General features: G+C 42.8%; 1 long non-coding RNA gene across 1 annotated transcript; it reads left to right on the top strand.

Moving 5' to 3' along the window:
* Positions 1 to 1,170: 1,170 nt before the first annotated feature.
* On the top strand, positions 1,171 to 12,015 carry LOC132208591 (uncharacterized). Its single transcript, XR_009444721.1, has 3 exons — positions 1,171 to 1,287; positions 1,394 to 1,480; positions 7,029 to 12,015. It is a non-coding gene; the product is annotated as an uncharacterized LOC132208591 (long non-coding RNA).
* The last annotated feature ends 8,237 nt before the right edge of the window (positions 12,016 to 20,252 follow it).

Genomic DNA, 20,252 nt, shown 5'->3' with positions numbered 1-20,252 from the left:
AGAATGTCAGAGCACTGAATTTCCCTAATTCTGGGGCTGGGGCACTGGGATGTTACTACCGTCTGCAGCACTGGTTAATTCCCTGTGTGAAGGAACTACTGAGGCAACCAATGTAAAACTCTATTGCCGTTTGAGAAATACATCCAAGGTCGTAGCGGTGAAAAATAATATTATTTCAACTGGAATATTAATTACATTTGCCAACTGAATATCAGGCAAATTGTTTTCATTTTGAAACATAAAAATATGACACGGCCACTTAGCACATTGAACCTGCTTCGCCGCTTAATGAAATCATGTAAGAACTCCTACTTCACTGACATTTTATTCCTCTTTCCCAGGAGTTCTAAATGTTTTTTAATCTATAGAAATCTATACAGGACAGTGGAGGCCGGGACGTTAAATGGCTTCAAGGCGGAGATTGATAAATTATTGATCTCACAAGGAAGCAAGGGCTACGGGGAGAGTGCAGGGAAGTGGAGTCGAAATGCCCATCACCCATGCCTAAATGACGGAGTGGACTCGATGGGCCCAATAGCCTTACTTCCACTTATCTGTTTTATGGTCTTATGGTCTCATAGAACTATTAATCTCAGTTTTGTACAGTCTGAACATTGACATCCTCCATGGCCCTGAATTCCATAGATTTTCTCCACTCATTTCAGCCAGCTATTTGGCAACAATTTCTGTTGTATTTCTGGTGCTGCTCCTGGCATGCCCTCCAGCATTGTGCTTGTTGTCCATTTCCTACAATTAATTAATACAGAGATAAATACTTGCAGCCCCATGACTGACCATTCTGGAACTCCAGAAATCACATCTTTCCGACTTGAAAAATACACATTAATTCCGATTCTATATTTTCTGTTAATTAAACAACAGGCAGCCTATGCTCATTTAAACCTAACAGCATAAACTCTTACCTTGTCATCGATATTTTATATGGCTTGTTGTTGAGGAGCTGCTAAAAATTCAAATTCACTTCATCTACCACTTGCCTTTATCAACTGTGCTTGTAATGTTCCCAAAGAAGCCTGGCAAAATTCCCATGTCTGCACAACGAACGTCCCAGGCATTCTTTTGGAAACGTAAACCTGATAGCGGATTTTCCATTTGAAGAGAGGCAGTTTGAAGCTTGCATTCACTAACAGCGTACTTTTAGAGATCGTGCAAGCTCCTGCTCGCTGACCTCTGAGGCGCAATCAGTGTGTTCAATTGTTAAACAACAGGGCGATAGTTCAATGGCACCCAGGCAAGAGTGATTGCTGTTTTCACTTCACCACTTTTGTACGTTACGCAGTTTTGTGTTTTTAATGCGGTTCGGGAAGTGTTTCCCAAATGAAAACCTTATCCAGTGAGTAACCACAAAAATGTTTCCATGTCGCTTTCATAGCTAACGTCAAGAGCTGCAGATTTGGGGAATCTCAAAAAGAAACAAAAACTGCTGGAGAAACTCAACAGGATTGGAAGTACCTGTGAGGTAAAACAGAGTTCTGAAATGTTAATTCTGATTCTCTGCCAGATCTGCTGAGATTTCCCTGAAATTTATGTTATTATTTTTCAATGAATGTTTCTCCCATCTATTGGGATGAAACAAACAGACCCGCCTGGTACTGAATTTAACTCGTTAGAAATCTGAGAAGTGGTTGGAGTCAAACAAACCGTGTAATGATTCACGCTCCCTCAGCTCCATAGGGAGAAAGGCGAGTAGCTGCTGTACTTCTGAAATTCTAGGCGAGTGGTAAAGGTGATGAGCTTGAAATGCATTGTGGTATCTCTGCACAGCTTTGATTCTTGCCAACAATGAATGAGAGTCGAAAGCAAATAAGAAGGGATTTTATTCTCTGTCTTCTTGTTTTGGAGAGTAATCGCAGAAGGTGGGAATAAGCATTTCACCCAAACCGCAAATGGTGGGAAGACGCAACTCCTTGCCTGTCAGAGTGAAACAAGCAGAAACTTTCAACCGTGTGAAGATACATTTCGATGTACACTTGCATTGCTAAACTTGGTGAGGCCATAAGCCAAGTGCTGGACGAGGGACAGCCAGAAGCGTGAGTTTAACTGGTGCAGACCTGATGGGTTGACTGGTCTTTTTCTGTGCTGGAGACCTGGTGTCAAGGACCTAGTAGTATCATCTACGGTACTGAAAGAAACAGCAATAATTAAAAATAAAAGCACAGAGGAAAATATTATCACCGGGGCAGAGAGGGAATAGCTGTACACATAGCACATCAAAAGCAATGTTAGAACAATAAGATATACTGTTAGCAGCTACAAGACAGCATGAAGCCAGAGATAATGAATGGAAAATTTTAAATTTACAAGCAATGGCCAGTTCAGAAGAAAAAGGTGGAATGAATAAAAGACAGGGCAACATTAGGAGCAGGCACTATTTGGAGAAAAGGACGCAAAGTGGTAGCGCCCACATTCTGCCAGCAGACATTACGCAATGTTCACCTGGATTAGCACACATCGATAGAAATAAAATGATAGAGGTGATATCTACTTGCTGCTGGTGGAAAGGAATGGGAAGAGACAAAGCCAAGTTTTGTGAAAGATGTACTTTATGTGCACAGACAGAACCAGGACAGGGAATTAAAAATAAAATGAGCAATCAACCGCATCCACAGAGGCCGTGGTAACACATTCAAATGGATTTCATAGGGCCACATACACAAAGTCAGAATTTAAAAAAAAAAATGTTTTCTGGCTATTTTGACCAGTTTACCAGATGGGTAGAAGATTTCCCCATAAAAGACTACTGCAACCTCAGTAGCAAAAATACTGACAGTAGAAATAATACCTTGGTGGCCGGTTCCCCTACAAATAGATTCAATCCAATCGACCCATTTCACTGGCAAGACCCTGAAGGAAGTGCGTAAAGTACTGGGAATAACTCAAAGGTATCATATCCCCTACCACCCACAGAACTCGGGGATGGTAGAGAAGATGAATAGAAGACTGTAAAATGTTCTCACCAAGGCAATAATTGAAGAAGGGTTTAAATGGACCGTTTCCCTACCAGCCAGTCTAATGTCTTCTCAAGGAACAACTCGCAGACTAAAAGGACTGACTCCTTTCCCATTCATTACTGGTCGCACCATGGGCCTCCTGCAAGGGGGGGGGGTGGGGGGGACCAGAAATGGTCAACTCAAAAGGACAGATTTAGGAAGGTACGTGCCAACTTTTCATGCATCTCCAACAGCTGAAATACCCGATGAATCAGGTCCAGTAGGTTCATGGCTGGGAACAAGAGGGAATGTGCATGCCCAATGATAAGGGCTGGGGAAGGAGTCTTCATTCATGTACTGCATCCAAAAGGGCAGCGCAGTTCTAAATAGGGTGGCCACGATGAGGTGATTGTCAACAGTGATTGTGGACTTTTGGTCATCAAAATTGGGATCGGCGAATGGAGACACCCGTCACAACTGAAAATATTTAACAATTAACAGAATTGACAAGGCCTCGGGCATGTGTGTTTGCCTTGTGTTTCCACAAGACCCTGTCCCTTATCGTCACAATGACCGTCCAAGGAATATATATTCGAGGAATCGACACTGAGGCACGCAGTGCTCCAAAATCATTGACGTAATGTTGATGACTCAAGGACTATGGATATATACAAAGGGTTAGTAAACTTTGATTGGGAAATAAGGGCGTGAGTTGTGCTGCCAGGAACTGATATGTAGCTGATAGAAATCCTCTTAAAGTATCCCGTGGAGATGGTTATCCACTGTTAACATGTAGTCAGGCTGAAAGCCATATGTGGTGTCCCTCTCCTTTGAAAATAGGCAACTGCAGCCGTCCTTGATCTTAACTGCAATACCATGTTCATCTTCAGTGTACAAAGGTAACAACACTTATGCAAATCCTATTAAAATCTTGTATGTGAGCAAAACACATGCCAGTTTCATCTTGCCGGAGTCAGATCTACATGGATCTGGTGGAGCATCGACTCCCTCCAGCTTTTTAGCCATACTATTGAATGCCAGATATGTGCTCACTTTACTAACGGCATACCAACTGCCAGACGAACTGTCTCAGGGAACAATTGTCCCTGCCATATTGTGACGCAATGGGTCCCCTCCTCAACTGCTCTGAAGTCCATATTATCCTTGTTGGGGCGAATGGCATGATCCTCATGGATGCAAATGAATATGTTATCCTCAACGCTTCAGTGACTACAACCTATTTACGAATTAAATTTAATCTAGAACTTCCACACAATTGTACTGATGCATCAGGTCAACTTTATTTCTGGAAATGATTAAGTCTGCCCTTGGAGGCATGCCCCTTATACAAATGGTGAGAAAGCAGGGATCACCCAGGCAGAGGTGAGGGTTCTGGCAGGATTCAGGACGGGGTCCTCTGCTGGTAATGCCATAGGTAATTCGCTATTACAAGAAAACTCAGAGTGTTGAAAGAGAAGTTGAAGGTATTGTTGGAAAATAACGTAGATTTCCAAGAAATAGCCACTAGGTTAGAAGAAGAAGGATTGAAATTCAGACTAAAACTCTCACTTTTAACAATTTGAATAAAACTGCTCTGAATAGCGAGTTTTGAAAAGATTTGTAGCTCAGGTTGAGGTTCTGGATGTGAGTTTGCTCGCTGAGCTGGAAGGTTAGTTTTCAGACGTTTCATCACCATTCTAGGTAACATCATCAGTGAGCCTCCGACGAAGCACTGGCATTCCAACCGGAACTCCATCAACAAACACATTGATTTGGAGCCAATCTACCATCCCCTGGAAGAAGAACAGGAAATGATATCACCAATGCAGGAAATGACATCACCAACCCAAGGAAACCTAACCAGATAAATAGAAAGCGGGATATAACACCAGCACTTCGTCGGAGGCTCACTGATGATGTTACCTAGAATGGTGACGAAACATCTGAAAACTGACCTTCCAGCTCAGTGAGCAAACTCACATCCACTGCTCTGAATGTTCTAATTGATTTTGTTAATAATGGGACAATGACAAGGCGGGAATCCTTTGTTCGTTCCTGGGATCCGCTTTATATAGTGATCTGTGGGTGCAACTGTTTGCCGAAGCGAATGGGTTTGACCCTTCTTGAGTCACTGTTGAACTGTTATCCATATGGATCAACATCCCATCAATTAAGAATATTCCCTGAATCTACAACATTTGTTGTACGCTGCTTGGCATGACGACCACTTGTTCAGGAGCAAATGACTATCACCAATCCTCCTCCGAGTATCACACAACCCCAGCATACCTATCTCTGCTAAGGCTGTATAACATGGGCAGAGGAAACAGTTCTCTCCAGGCCACCTTGCAGCATGCCCTTCAATGCACAGTCCAATGGAAGGACATTAGTGCAGTGGGGCTCGACATTACCAAATGCCCTCATGCCCATCAGTGGGTGTGCTTATGTGAGGGGAATTCAGTCCTGTAGCCTGTGTGTAGGCTACACAATTACTCTGATTGCAATATCCAGTGGGCATATGGACATGGTACTGATTTTGTTTCCAGTTGTGGGTTAACTCACATTTCCATGTCAATCTGATTCTACACCAAAAATTGCAAAAGGTGTCCTTTACCCAGCGACGACTTCCAGGACCATTCTTTAACTGATGCAGCTACAATCAAGTTTGCAACAACTACAGAAGCTCTGACGGCCCAGGACATGACTATCAACACTTCTATTAAAACATCTCCGGCAGCTATTTGGAACTGGGCTCAGTTGTTGCAAGCCCTACAAGCAACGCCCGCCCCGACTGAGACATGTTCAAATACCATGGCAAGACCTCGCGAGGATATGCATCAGATTGATGCATAAGTAGCCTAAGCTGATGGTGATCATTTCAAAGGAGAAAGAGGACGTAACTTAAATATTGAATGTTCAGCCATAGTGGATAAGACTGTGGAAGGGGTTTAAATGTGAAGGTCCATCCTTGGATCTGCATTGTTTCATTATTACTTAGCTACTTATCTTGCTTAGAATAAAGAGCAAAGTACAATGAAAAAACAACATTATAGCACAGAAACAGGCCCTTTGCACTCTAAATCTATCACCCCTGGTAACTGACACTTCCACCCTAAGAAAAAGAAAGCTTGACTCTGGTGGCTTATACTAGGCATGTATACTTGCCTGCTTAAGAAGCTGCTTACGAAAACTGCCAGTAGAGACGAGCTGAAACATACTGCAGGATTGGCAACCAGTTTAGAGATAGGAGCTTGCAACAATCTCATCACAGGGACATGTGTGCAGCTATGCACCTATTGTAATACTGTTATTCCCATGGGCCAGAAGCATGCAGGGATGCTGAAGGAAAAAGAGTGTAGATTTCTTATAGAACTGTAGATTTTTTCCACAGGTCTGTAGTAAGGGACAATATATAGATTAGGTTAAAAGTCAGGATTGAAAGGGCACTTTCTTCATGCTGAAGAGGCAGGCAGCTCTTTGGAAGATTGTTCCCCGAGACATGGCCAACAAATGGAGGAAACGCTGCAGAGAAGGGAGTCTCTATAAAATGGAACGAGGAGTCACAATCAGATCAGCCATGGCCTCATTGAATAGTGGACCTGGATTCAATGGTTGACTCCTGCAACGTATTGATATATTTCTGTTTATAACAAGCCAAGTCTCCTTCTCTCCTATTGCATCATTCTGGTAGGGAGTGAGTTGACTCCTCCTTTTCCTGGGAAACAGAATGCTGGGGGCTCTCTGGCCTCTGACATTTCCTCTGTACTGGCCTCAAGCAGTTGATTGACTGCCTCCTATTCCCATGCACAAAGTTTGTGAAAATAGATGCCCTCCTCCTAATCTGAGTAACAGTCTCCTATACTGTGGTCTTCTGCTGCTCTTGTTGATTGGAATTGAGGGACCAAATGGCCTATTCACGTTACTTACAGCTCCTATCTCCGAAATCCTTTCTCCTGTTTCTGTAAAACATTTTCAAAATATGAATGACGTTTTTTTCTTCTCTCTGTAGTTGAGCAAGTAAGCTGACTGATTTGACAGATTTGAGAAGCTTAATGGCCTCTTCTTCTTCCTTTGCAGTAGATTTGAGCAGCTGAATGGCTTTCTCCTGTTCCTGTGTAACATACTTGAGAGAATGAATAGCTGGGTTATTAACAGCCATGAAACTGGATCTGATGGAGGTTCCTCCTGCCTGAGTTACAGAAAAACAAACAACACAATGTACTCCAGGTATCCTCTCAGTAAGATCTCATTAAACTGCAGTAACCCTTCCCTATGTTTTGAATGATACCCGCTGCAAGATGTATCAACATTGCAGCTTTATACTTCTTCAAGTGGTAATTGGCGAGTGTGGACTGAATGATCTCTTCCTATCCCTCTGTAAAAGGCACATGGGGCGGAATTGCTTCCCACTGTTCCTGAGCAGCAGGCTTAATAGACTTTCTTAAGGCCATGAACGGATTTGATAACAGTGTGTTCACCAATAGGAGAAACATCATGCAAAGTCAATAAGCAATAACTATTATTATCCTGCTTTATGACTTCTAGAAATGTCCCCACTAGTCATTTTATGCATTGTCTGTTATTTTATCCCTATCTCCATTTATAAACAGAGTGGGGCATGCAGTGCAGTGTACTACTATCATATGCAAGCAAGAAAGTTTAAAAAGATGGGAAGATTTATGGTCCATTCCTCAGCAATTTCATTCCTATCATCCAGACTGCATAAATATTCCCTTTTATTGTGATATGAAAAACCATGTAAAGAGGGTGTTAACTGAATCTGTTTGTTCGGTGACTGTGATTAATTTCAGTCTCCATTGATTCTAATTATCCAAATGGATGGTTCTATCTTTTAATGATAAATGGACTCCTTTCGATGTGTTATCCCATCATTCCTATCATCCAGACTGCATAAATATTCCCTTTTATTGTGATATGAAAAACCATGTAAAGAGGGTGTTAACTGAATCTGTTTGTTCGGTGACTGTGATTAATTTCAGTCTCCATTGATTCTAATTATCCAAATGGATGGTTCTATCTTTTAATGATAAATGGACTCCTTTCGATGTGTTATCCCATCATTCCTATCATCCAGACTGCATAAATATTCCCTTTTATTGTGATATGAAAAACCATGTAAAGAGGGTGTTAACTGAATCTGTTTGTTCGGTGACTGTGATTAATTTCAGTCTCCATTGATTCTAATTATCCAAATGGATGGTTCTATCTTTTAATGATAAATGGACTCCTTTCGATGTGTTATCCCATAGTATGAGCGGGAACGTAACCTACAACACTAACAGGAATCAGCAGCTCCAGAGAGAAGGGGAGCAGAGGTCAGAGTCTGAGAAAATTAGACTCAAATACTCCAGCAATTGATCAGAATCTGAGAATAATAGACTGGAATGCTGCAACAATGGACAGGAGTTTATCTACGTATGTTTGGCTTCTTTCTACATATTATGATGGGATGTCATTACCAGGGCGGATACAATGCACACTTTACATTATTCAAAGCTTTTATTATCCTATCCTTGCTGTCATTGGTGTTCCTGGTAAGACTCACTGTTCAATTTTTATTTCTATATGCCGTGTTCAACTGTATTGCCGTTCTTTTCATTTACTCTACACTCTTAGCTGTCATTCCTGCTCATCCTCTGAGTCCAGATATTCCGTTTCAAAACAGTATTAACTGCATCAGTGAACTTGTTCATGAACTCTCTCCCTTTTGCTACTGGCAGTGTTCTCGTGGGTCTCTATACTGAGCCATACCATTTCTGCTGTGATTTGTTGCATTCCTATAATGGTTATTTTAATATTGGGAGTATGGAGGTTACTGTCTTCTGTTCTGGTTACAAATTCCACTGACTCCATCCCATCGTGATCAATATCTCAGGTTGAAACAGTTGAATTACAATGGCAGTGATTATTTTGGCTACGAGCTGGTCCCTAATCATTCCTAATTTTAACTACTGGCAGTCTCAAAATTTACTTTACTGACTTGTCAGACCTGCTGTTTGAACCTTGAGCTATGAAATACAGTATTTATGGTGCCAATAATTTTGGAGACCTGCTGCACATATGGGTACAGCCCGGCGCGAGATTTACACCATCTCTCCCAGATTTTCAAAAGCCGGCGAGAGCTCACCAGATGCCATCGGAAACACAAAGATTTCCAAGGCATGGACCCCTCTTTCAGGGTCATCCCAGTCCAGGGTCCCCTGCCCTTTACAAATAAAAGAGAACTATCCCTAGGGGTCCTGCCAGTTTCTTCCAGATTGTTGCAGTATCGCACTGGACATGCCGAGGTGCCTGTCTCCACATCTCCGGATTCAGAGATCTGAACCAGAATCCCTTTTAATCGGTGTTATGACATGCCAGAGACTGTTCATGATACGATGGCTCAGTGATTAGCTCTATTACCTCATAGCACCCGGGACCTGGGTTCAATTCCACCTGTGTGGAGTTTGCACATTCTCCTTGTGCCTGCATGAGTTTCTTGTGGGTGCTCCAGTTTCATCCCACAGTCCAAAGGTGTGCAGGTGGGTGGATTGGCCATGCTTTGTTGCCAGATATGTTCGGGGATGTTTCAGATTGGTGGGTTAGAAATGGGGAAATGCAGGATGAAGGGAATGTGTCAGGGTGGGATCCTCTTTGGAGAGGTGGTGTGGACTTTTTGATCTAGATACCCAGTTTCCACACTGTAGGGAATTCTATGATATGATGAGAATAATCTGCTGCTGACACTCCCAGGTAGAAACCTGCCTAAGTAGGCCTTGGTCAATCCTGAACAGCTTGTATCTGAACTCACAAAAATCCCAAATTTGTAATTCCTGTGCGCACTGAACAATATTAATCTCGGATTTGGCAGTGATTTTATTTTAATATTCTCAAGTACAAAATCACATCTATCCATAAAATGTCTCTCAGTCTGTCTAAATTGATTCCCAAAACACTGTCAGATTTTCGTGCATGAACTGATTTCTTCCATGCGTGTTCTCGCTCAAATTTGTACATGTAGAACCGCCCTATTCCCCCTACACACACACACACACACACACACACACACACACACACACACACATACACACACACACACACACACACATACACACACACACACACACAAAAACTCTCACACACACACGCACACACACACACACACACACAGACACAAACAACCTCTTGTTTTGCCATTGTGCAATTGAGCTATAGACACAGATATAAATATATACATTTACATAAGTACACATATAAATTTGTGGGGTGCCCATTTACTGTCACTTACAGCATGAGCTACAATGATCCCTCAACTCGGTAGTTGTCTAGTGCTAGTATAGTAGCAACATACTGGCAAAGGTTTGCAATGCTGTCTATGCTGGGCAGATAGCCCAGTTTACTGAACAATACACTAACATATGCTCCATGCTCAGTTCACATCTTGTCCCATTTATGGAATCTGGGCCGGTTCTGTGAGGCAGAGTCAGAATGTGATGTAACGTGTCATTTTAGTTGATTTGGCATTGCTTTTATTTAATGCTGTCATTATTATGATTGGGACCCTCTAAGGTCTCACCCATTCGGATGGTCCCACTCACATCCCTTTTTTCCCCATATTTCCACAACATGTTCTCATTTAATTAACTGTCTGTTTCTTTCTTGAATTGGAATCTTTCTGTTCCTCTGTACTCTCCCTTGGCTTTGATTCTTGGCTGCCTAGTGTATAAAATGCTGGCAGGGCTAAGCCGAGAAACATTAAACTGCTGTGTGTCAGTATTGTCCTGCTGGAAGTGGTGGAAGTGACGGAAGATGATTATTTGAATGTGGATTCTAGTGCAGTGGAAGGTGAGGACAAGGGTATCATTCTGCTGAAGAGAAGAGGAGGGGGTGAGAACAGAAACACAGGAGATGGGTCAGCCCCAGCTGAAGGCTCTGTGCACTAGAAATGGGGGAAATTTCTCTTGGAGGGAAAAGGAGGACATGCCCAAGGCTTCCCGCTGGAATATGGCATCATTGAACAGAAATGACAGAAACGGAGAAACTGGGAAAATGGAGTCACTCTCAGCTGATCATGTGCTCAGCCACATGGGGAAGTTTCCCCTGAATGATTCAAAAGAACCAAACATTTAAATTGCAGGTTTTTGTCTTATAACTGCTCTAAAGCAGGATGTGAAAATCGAACCACAGAAAAGTCAGAGGATGTACAGCGACAGAAGTTTAAGTAGACAATCCACGATGCTCAGCGTTGATTGTTTCTTTTCAAAAGGATGGACTCGATAAGAAGAATATCTGCCCATAGTTCACATAGGCTGCCAAGGATACCATTCATCACAAACTAAAGTATTTAAATTGTTGAGAGCTAGTGTAGGCCAGAAATGAGATGCTTATTCTCGGAGCCAGAAGCAAATGATGTGAAGCAAAAAGAAGAATTGGAAAGAAAGATTAAAACATAACAAGTAGCAAGAGATTTTCAATGCATACATAAGAAACAGTTCAAGGTGAGTATGTCACCCTTTGAAGAAAGAAGGTCACGAAAGTACATGTGGTACATCTGCAGGGTATGACTGGGGATTACAGGGGACAAGCAAATAATTTACACCAGTGTTTTACATCGTTCCTCACAAGTAAAGACATCGTAAGTGTTTCATGAATAAATGGAAGATGTTACTAGGAGAAAACCTAAATAGTCTCAAACCAAAAGAATACTTTTTTTGGTAAAAATACAGGCATTAAGGTAGACAAGTCAACAATAACTGTTACACAGTTCTAAAAGAAGTGGCAGCAGAGTGGCTGGCAGCAGAGTTTGAAATATTCTATAACTCTCTGGATTGTAGGAATGTTTCAGCAAGATTGGAGAACTTCTATTGTCGCAACTGCCTTCAAGAAGGGACCGGGACAGGAAATAGGAACCTATTGGCCATTCAGTCCCTTATTCAAGAAGGAATTGCAGGACATTTAGAAAAGCTTAATGCAATTAGATTCAACATTGATTTGTGAAAAGAAAATTATGTTTTGCCTTGTAAAATCATGTAAATTTTCCCTGGAGTTCCTTGAGAACATAACAAGCAGATTGATGCACTTGGTTTTCTGTATGGTTCTTAATAAAACAAAATAAAGATTCTTGTACAAGACAGGAGCTCACAGTGTGATGGTTAATAGATATGTGTGGAATGAGGATTGTTAAACACATAGTAGACTGAGAGTGGGGATTAATAGGTCTTTATCTGTTTAAAAGATATACTTGCCAGAGTACCACAAAATCAGTCCTATGACATCAGTTATTTACAGTTTATACTGATGGCTTGAAGGCGAGGCTTGAGTGCATTATATATCCAAAATTGCAGATGATGCAAACATACATAGGAGGGAAAATCGCAGTGAGGATGTAAGGAATATGAAAGGAGATATAGATTAGGGCAGTGACTTGACAAATATTTGACATGTCGAGATTATTTTAACAATGACGTCCTGCACTTTGGCACTGAGAGGCAAAAGCCACGCTGTTATTTAATGGGGAGTACGCCAAAAAAACTTGTATAAAAACACAAAGTTAGCATGTCAGTGCAGCTCGTAACTAGGTTGATTCTTGGTTTTAAACTTTTGACGAATCAAGAAGGTCTAAAATGGTTAGGTGATTATTCATTGTCGTTGAAATGAATGAGGAGTGATATTATTTTTAAAAAATGCAGAGGGGGTTGACAATGTAGGTATTTGGAAGTCATTTTCATTCGAGGACATAGATACAGAACAAAGAAGATGTAAAGGAGATAATGGGAACTGCAGATGCTGGAGAATTCCAAGATAATAAAATGTGAGGCTGGATGAACAGAGCAGGCCAAGCAGCATCTCAGGAGCACAAAAGCTGACGTTTCGGGCCTAGACCCTTCATCAGAGAGGGGGATGGGGAGAGGGAACTGGAATAAATAGGGAGAGAGGGGGAGGCAGACCGAAGTAGGAGAGTAAAGAAGATAGGTGGAGAGAGTATAGGTGGGGAGGTAAGGAGGGGATAGGGTCAGTCCAGGGAAGACGGACAGCTCAAGGAGGTGGGATGAGGTTAGTGGGTAGATGGGGGTGCGGCTTGGGGTGGGAGGAAGGGATTGCTGAGAGGAAGAACCGGTTAGGGAGGCAGAGACAGGTTGGACTGGATTTGGGATGCAGTGGGTGGGGGCGAAGAGCTGGGCTGGTTGTGTGGTGCAGTAGGGGGAGGGGACAAACTGGGCTGGTTTAGGGATGCAGTTGGGGAAGGGGAGATTTTGAAACTGGTGAAGTCCACATTGATACCATTAGGCTGCAGGGTTCCCAGGCCGAATATGAGTTGCTGTTCCTGCAACCTTCGGGTGGTATCATTGTGGCAGTGCAGGAGGCCCATGATGGACATGTCATCTAGAGAATGGGAGGGGGAGTGGAAATGGTTTGCGACTGGGAGGTGCAGTTGTTTGTTGCGAACTGAGCAGAGGTGTTCTGCAAAGCGGACTCCAAGCCTCCGCATGGTTTCCCCAATGTAGAGGAAGCCGCACCGAGCACAATGGATGCAGTATACCACATTGGCAGATGTGGAGGCGAACCTCTGCTTAATGTGGAATGTCATCTTGGGGCCTGGGATAGGGGTGAGGGAGGAGGTGTGGGTGCAAGTGTAGCATTTCCTGCGGTTGCAGGGGAAGGTGCCGGGTGTGGTGGGGTTGGAGGGCAGTGTGGAGCGAACAAGGGAGTCAGGAAGAGAGTGGTCTCTCCGGAAAACAGACAGGGGTGGGGATTGAAAAATGTCTTGGGTGGTGGGGTCGGATTGTAAATGGCGAAAGTGTCGGAGGATGATGCGTTGTATCCGGAGGTTGGTAGGTTGGTGTGTGAGAACGAGGGGGATCCTCTTCGGGCGGTTGTGGCGGGGGCGGGTTGTGAGGGATGTGTTGCGGGAAATACGGGAGACGCGGTCAAGGGCGTTCTCGATCACTGTGGGGGGAAAGTTGCGGTCCTTCAAGAACTTGGACATCTGGGATGTGCGGGAGTGGAATGTCTTATCGTGGGAGCAGATGCGGCGGAGGCGGAGGAATTGGGAATAGGGGATGGAATTTTTGCAGGAGGGTGGGTGGGAGGAGGTGTATTCTAGGTAGCTGTGGGAGTCGGTGGGCTTGAAATGGACATCAGTTACAAGCTGATTGCCTGAGATGGAGACTGAGAGGTCCAGGAAGGTGACGGATGTGCTGGACATGGCCCAGGTGAACCGAAGGTTGGGGTGGAAGGTGTTGGTGAAGTGGATGAACTGTTCGAGATGTTAAGGATTTTTGTTTCCTCTCAGAAGGTAGTGAATATTTGGAATTTGCTAACCCAGACAGTTTTGAATGCTAGTTAACTGAATGTATTTACAGATGAGGTGGTTCAATTTTGAAATATCAGCAAGTTGAGGAATACAAGCAGTTGACATTAAAGTGGAGGTGAACACTGGATCAGAACAACCATATCCTTAATGATTTACGGGTCACGCTGAAGGGGCCGAGTAGACCACTCCTGTTCCTATTTCTGATGATCTGTTATTAGAAAGTAGCTGTTTTTTTTAGAAGTCATGTCGTGCAATTTTGCAATCACAGAGACCAGAGCCAATCCTGGGTCAGTGAACCCTGGGTGAGGTATGGGGATTGTGTTTACAGTGAATCTGGCTTTGCAGCATGATTCAAATCCGAAGCAGACATTGCAGGGAGGGAATGCCTGTAAAGAGGGATTGGGGTGGGTGTGGTTGTGTTCTTCCTGACCTAGGTTGGATTTTCGAGGAATATTTTCCAACCTATTCCTCAATGATCCGAGGGGGTGAATCGATCATCAGAACATAAGATGGAGGAGCATGCGTGATCCAGTCAACTCTTTTGCATTCCTGCACCAGTAAATAAGATCGTAGCTCATCCCATTGTGGTCTCAGCTGCGCTTTTCTGTCAATACTATATTTTCCATAATTCACCTGTCCATCAAAAATCAAACGAAGTCAGCAACGAAATAATGTTTAGATCCAACCACCACAAACTACTGGGAAAGAGATTTCCCTCTTCAACAGATTCCCACTTTGTATATTTCTCCCCAGTCCCTGTTCTGACTGAGGTTTGAGGTGTCATTGTTTCCTTTTCCAATCCCACTCCTTTATTGGCCACAACAAATTTTAAGTGCAACCAGGCTGGTGATATGGCCAATGACATAGGCCTCAGACTGGGCCAGGTTCAGTGATAGGAACAAGTCAGACAGATTTCTTTTGTCAGCCACAAATAACCGGTTTATAACCGAATCAAGCGTCCTCAGCAAACGCACAAAGCCTAGTGACAATACATTTGGACTATGCAGACAGCAAACGGAGATCCACTCTCCGCAATAAGATCAACCTTCATTGAGTGGGTAACATATTAAACCTTCATAATGTGAGAACTTCAATCAAGGAATAATGAAGTGAAACTTCTCTGAACTGCTTCGAATGTCACTTTATCCTTTCTCAGGTAAGGAGATAAAACAAAACCATCACAAGCTCTGACTGTGTCACGTCCTTCTTCCAAAGTTGATTGAAAATGCAGCGAGACGGTACATTTTGTGTCTTTTTTTTAAAAAAAAATCATCTTCAATTTATTACCAGGATGAGATTTATTTTTCTTTTCTCAGAGTGTTGAGAGTCTTTCAAACTCTCTTCCCCAGAGAGCATTGGAAGCAGAGACAATGAATACTTTCAGGCACAGACAGACAGACACATGAATAACAAAGGAGCCAAGGATTATCTGGAAGTGGAAAGGAATGTGTACTTTGGGATAGAAATGCTGACAGTGATACAAAATGGCCAGCCTCCCAAGGAATACAATGGAAAATGAAGTGATAATATGGAGAAAATTTTTAAATGAAAGCAGTGATAGAATAAAGTTGCAATAGTCCCAGAGGACCATGGGAGTATTCTCTCATGAGAGAGAGAGACGACTCTTGGTGTTTTGACTTGAGGATCATCACATCTCAGGCAAGGTTCATGGTTGAGAAAGTGGGCTGTTCATTTTTGTTCCTATTCATTGTAACCTGTGTCAGTGTGGAATTTGAACTTGCGCTGCTGGCCTCCCTCTGCATCACAAACTACCTGCCAGCCAATTGAGTGGGAAGCCAAGAAGCTGATGCAGAAATAAATAGACAAAAACAAAGGATTTTAGAAACTTTGATAACAATGAAGAAACTATCAGTTAGATAATGTTCAAGACGACAGCTGAAGACAAAATAAAATAGGTCCTCTGCTAGCAGTCAATGTTAAAGTGAGAGAAGTGTTTAAATGCTGTCATTGGCTGAACAATAAGGTGAGGCAAACAAGATAATCACAATTACTAACTGTGAATGGATATTTCTGACCATAAAATACGTGTATATTTTGATTGGTTTGTGTGAAATGAGCTTACAAATGCATAAAAGTATAAAGCTAATGTTATATATGATTTGGAGAGTCTGTCCTCATGAGAGCTGCCGACTGATCACATATTTAAAGAAAACTGATGCACGTTAAATCCAAGTGTCATTTGGTCAGTGACAGGAGCTGAAAGGACTGAATGACTGAAGGTTTCTACAACATAGAGATCAGGACACAATTAGATAGACGCCAATATTATTGAAAGATGGAGAAGATTTGAAGGACTAAATGGCCAGATAATAGACGTTAATTATAAGTCATTTGGAAAAATTACAGCTTTGCTCCTTCCCTTGTATGTTACATATTTGGGACTGGCATTTTTCTGATCTTGGGATTGTTTGAACATTATCTGGAACATTCTACAAACAACATAATTCAGAAAATTCTAGAGGCGGCATTCTCCAGAGCATTATATCACCATGTCGGGTATTGCGTATGTGAGAGGGGAGATGCTGTATACAGGAGTATGAGTGGTGGAGAATGAGCCTTGTTCAGTAATAGGTGCTATAACACATACACAGTGAATGCGAGTAAGGAGAAAGAATATGGTGGCACTTATCGTAGCACAGTGGGGAAGATTATCAAAGCTTGCACTGTATTTCTGGACATTTCTCAGACTACAGATACTGCATTGAGCTGGATGGTGAGCTCAGAGCATGCTCAATGTATCTGGTGAAGTGCCCTCCTTTCAGAAAAAAAGGTCCTCCTCCTTACAAGCCTATCCACTCGGACCGCCAGGCTCCTGTCAATAAATTGTGCTGTCAATGCCCCTTATCTACCTTGCTTGGGATAAACCATCTCGGGCAAGTCCAAACTGAGAAAGCTCAAACGTGCTTTATAAAGATAGCATCAGCACAAAGGATCATGGAATTTTCCAGGCCATTCAGTAACTGGCGGGTACATCCAGCTGTGAGGAATGGGAGAATCAGACTGCCACTGAATGACAGGGGCACCATGGGGTGAGATAGTTAGTTAATAAGGTGAGTTTGACACTATAGCACCAGAAAACAAGCTCAAACTCATGCAGACAATCCCTCTGTCAAACTCAATGAAAATGACACTTCGACAAATTATTGTTACTTCAGCCCAATGATTCGAAGAATCTGCTGACCCCAATCTCAGTTAAAAGGCGACAGAAAGAATGTTCATCCAAAGCTCTCCAACATTCGAACTCCTACCATCAACCCATTATCTACCATTCCTGAAAACTGTGGGCTTTTTTGCAGGATGCTATCAAACGGTTTTAATTATATCATTGTTAAACTTGGAAACACATTTTTCCATGTCACACTCTCTCAATCTCACCCCCCTCTCTATTTCCCAACCTTCTGTCATTTGTTAGTATTTAAACTGATTCATAGAAACATTGAAGACAGAAGCAGGAGGAGGGCCTTCAGTCCTGAGAGCATGCTCCACCATTCTTCACAATCATGATCGTTCAAAATCATTATCCTAATTCTGTTTTCTCCCCATAGCCTTTGATCCCATTAACTACATGTGTTATATCTAGCCACCTCTTGAGTGTAATCAATGTTTCGACATCAATTACTTCCTGTGGTAATGAATTCCACAAGCTCACCACTCTTTGGTGAAATGTCTCCTCATTTCTGTCCGAAATACCCTACCAAAATCCGCAGACTGTGACCCTTGGTTCTGGACACATCTATCATCGGAAACATCTTCCCTGCGTCGACCCTGTCTATCCTGTTAGAATTTTAATAAAAACTCGAAGAACCCACTGCTTATTCATCTGAACTCAAGCAAAAACTATCTAAACTTCGTCAATCTCTCCTCATGCATCAGTCCTACCATCCGTGGAGACAGCCTGGTAAACTGTACTCCCTCAAAGCCAGAGTATCCTTCCTCAGAAAAGGAGACAAAAACTGCACACAGCATTTGAGGTGTAGCCTCACGAAGATCTTTTTAACTGCAATAACACATTCCTGATCCTTTAGTTGAAAACTCTCGCAAAGAAGACCAACATACCATTTGCTTTCTTTACCGCTTGCTGCACCTACATGTTTACCTTCAGCGATTGATGGACAGGAATGCCTGCAAACTACTTTCTCCCTTGATCCGCACATCCCTGTGACTTCTCTCTCTGGAAATGATTTTCACATCCACAGCACCCCTTGCCATGGCACAATGGAGACATGGAGCTGTAAAGGGACGGGAGCTGCACATCCTGTCACTTACATGATGAGCTGCAAGTTTCCACATGCTGGGCAGTGATCTGTTACAGACCAATGCACTGGTTTGATCTGCACAGCTCTGCGCACTAGCAGGTTAACGCTCCAGGTATACAGATCAATTCACTGCTGTTTATGACACAACTTCCCATGCTGGACAGATTTATAGATCAATGCACTGAACTGGTCTGCACAGCGCTCCATGCTGGACATATATCTCATCTGGATTTACCGATCAATGTACCAGAGTAGTGTGCTCAATGTTGCACTCTGGACAGATTGCCTGGTTGTGTTGGGCAATACACAAGCCTGATCTGCAAAGTAACCCATGGTGAACAGATATGTCATCTGGATCAATGTGTCTGGCTGGCTCCGTGAGGTAGATTGAGAACGTGATATAACTGACCACCTGTAAAGAACTGTGAAGAAGTGACCTGTATCTGCTTTTGAATGATTGAGTGTGTGGAAACGTTCTAGAAACCATCTCTTCTCGTCTATGTGTGCCCGAGTGTGTGGAGAGTGAATGATTGTTGTTGTTTTACAGCACATTTTACATGTAATTCTGCTCTAATTCCATGAAGAAATTTCTAAACACAGTGACTCATTTGAACATCTCATTAGGTTCTCAAGCAAACAGGCAACTTGGCCTCCAGGCTGATGTATAATTTAATTATTTTCCTTCCTCACAGTTAACGTAGTGACGATCCATGTCCTGCTTTATAAAGATTGTGGATTGTCTCCATGTGTCAGACGTTACCTGGGGGCCATGGCAGTGGCGGATCTACTGGTCATTATCCTCGACCTGATATTGAGACACATTCCCATTGTTTATCGGGAACAGTTTTATTTCCTGCGGTCCATCCCCGTGTGTAATATCCACGCCGTCCTGCTTCATGCAGCCACTGACTGTTCTGTCTGGTTCACCGTCACTTTCACCTTTGATAGATTTGTGGCCATTTGTTGCCAGAAGCTGAAAAGTAAATATTGCAGTGAGAAAACGGCGGCTGTGGTTCTGGGAACAGTGACTGTGCTGAGCTGTTTAAAGAACATTTTCTGGTATTTTATGTTCACAGCTCACTATTGGCTGTGGAACGCCCCCTGGTTTTGTGATGTAACAGACAATGTTCAAATGTCTCGTGTCTGGGTCACAACTGAGTTCCTCCACCACATTCTAACCCCGACTCTCCCATTTCTCCTGATTCTGCTGCTCAATGTTTTCACCGTCAGACACATTTTAGTGACCAGCAGAGCCCACAGGAGACTCCGGACTCACACCAATGGGGACAGTCAGTGTGACACAGAAATGAGAAATCGGAAAAAAAATCAATCATTTTACCGTTTGTGATCTCGTCCAATTTCATCCTGTTATGGTCAATGTTAATGCTGGTTTCTATATCTCACCGGATGAATAATATTGGGTATATTTCTGTGTACCTGGATTACTCTGTGCAGGAATTGGGCTTCATGCTGCAGGTCCTCAGTTGCTGCACAAACATTGCGATTTATGCCGTGACCCAGACGAAGTTCAGGCAGCAGCTGAAGAATGTGCTGAAATATCCCTGTATCCAAATTCATCAACCAATCAAATTCACTCATTAATCAATCCATTCAGGATTTTCTCATTTCAGTTCAATGTTTCAGCAATGAAGAAGCCTGTCGCTATTGTAACAGACTGAGGGTCATCCTGGTTTGTCCAACCTTATCCCA

This window comes from Stegostoma tigrinum, unplaced genomic scaffold, assembly GCF_030684315.1.
Source record: "Stegostoma tigrinum isolate sSteTig4 unplaced genomic scaffold, sSteTig4.hap1 scaffold_49, whole genome shotgun sequence".
In the NCBI taxonomy this organism is placed as follows: Eukaryota; Metazoa; Chordata; class Chondrichthyes; order Orectolobiformes; family Stegostomatidae; genus Stegostoma; species Stegostoma tigrinum.
Note: the sequence above shows the minus strand (reverse complement) of the source record. Positions and strands in the feature narration are given on the sequence as shown.